The sequence below is a fragment of the Sitophilus oryzae genome, unplaced genomic scaffold (genome assembly GCF_002938485.1).
Source record: "Sitophilus oryzae breed Bouriz unplaced genomic scaffold, Soryzae_2.0 scaffold_1007_pilon_pilon, whole genome shotgun sequence".
NCBI classification, from domain to species: Eukaryota; Metazoa; Arthropoda; class Insecta; order Coleoptera; family Curculionidae; genus Sitophilus; species Sitophilus oryzae.
This window is the reverse complement of record NW_022145624.1, coordinates 30,278-31,609: the sequence shown is the minus strand read 5'-3', so window position 1 is coordinate 31,609 and position 1,332 is coordinate 30,278. Positions and strand designations below refer to the sequence as shown.

At 29.4% G+C, this 1,332-nt stretch overlaps 1 long non-coding RNA gene across 1 annotated transcript; it reads right to left on the bottom strand.

Moving 5' to 3' along the window:
• Positions 1 to 205: 205 nt before the first annotated feature.
• Positions 206 to 1,095, bottom strand: LOC115890970. The gene is made up of 5 exons (XR_004051730.1): positions 1,023 to 1,095; positions 880 to 960; positions 424 to 513; positions 300 to 371; positions 206 to 230 (listed from the first exon to the last, which is right to left on the bottom strand). It is a non-coding gene; the product is annotated as an uncharacterized LOC115890970 (long non-coding RNA).
• Between the last annotated feature and the right edge of the window lie 237 nt (positions 1,096 to 1,332).

Genomic DNA, 1,332 nt, shown 5'->3' with positions numbered 1-1,332 from the left:
AGCACAATAACAACTAGGTAGCAGATTTCTAAAGAATCCTAGTCTTATTTTTAGATAAATAGAGCAAATATACTTTATAGTTATAGATACACCTGAATACATAAGCAAAATACATACTAAACTATATCACTAACCTTTATTGAAGATCTGGCTTCGATGCTATCCAGCTTTCCAGTTGCCATTGTATAAACACCTAACCATACGAGTAAAAACATATTCCCTGTGGTAATCTGCATTAAAACATAAAAAACAGCCATTATATTTGAGGTATTTATGAGGATAAAAGTATACTTACATACTTTTTTTCCTGAATTTCCATACAATTCATACAGCAAAACATGTCCCAAGGCACTCACCAATTCTTGATCGAGCTAAAACAAGAAGAAATTTAACCCTTTATTAAAAATATTTCATGCAAATTACCTGCTTTCGGTATGAATGTCCAGGCCACTTCCTAGTTAATAAAAATCTAACTATCTACTATAGAAGACTGCCAAAAGAGTTATAAGCCACCTGAAATAAGTAAAATATCAGTTAATGTATAATTTCCTTGGTTTAAAAAGTAAATCAAAATCTAAAATACCCCTTTGTAATGCTAGGATAGTCACCAGGATAGTGAAATAAATGATATACAAGTAAATTATCATGCAAACATGTCTTGATTAGACCAGGTAGGGCTAGGGCACTATACAAAGAGATATTTTGATCAAAAAGGTTATTTCGTGCCCAGTGGCACATTTATAATACTATAAACAACTTAAATAGATTTACTGTCGACAAAATACAACAATAAAGGAAAAATATCAATACTAATCTATAAGGTTTAATGTAGAAATTATGCAGTCATTTACAAGGGAAGATAAAAAAGATTGTACTTACATTTCTATGTTCTTGGCAGCTTTAAGAATTGTTACAGCAATAGTTTACCTTCTGCACTTTCTGTTTTAACAGCCCAATACACTAAAACAATAAATTAATATTAATATTTATGCAAAAATATAAAGGACGCTAAGAAAACAAACCTTTTGTTTTTAGATTCTTTCAAAATGGCTGCCAGCGGCGCGGCGTGAGGGGCGCAATATGTGACACAATCTGAAACGTATGCAACCAGGGATATACTAATAAAGGAAATTTGAATTAATAATTTTATATTTTATTATTAATTAATTGTCTATAAAATGAGATAATTAATTGTCAATTAATAATAAACTATCTATTTTTCTCTCTCTCTATAAAATTAATACAAGGTTTATCTCATATCCCTATAGGTATAGTATTTATCTAAATTTATTTTTTATGATTTTTTCTGTCTCTCATATTTATCTTGGATTG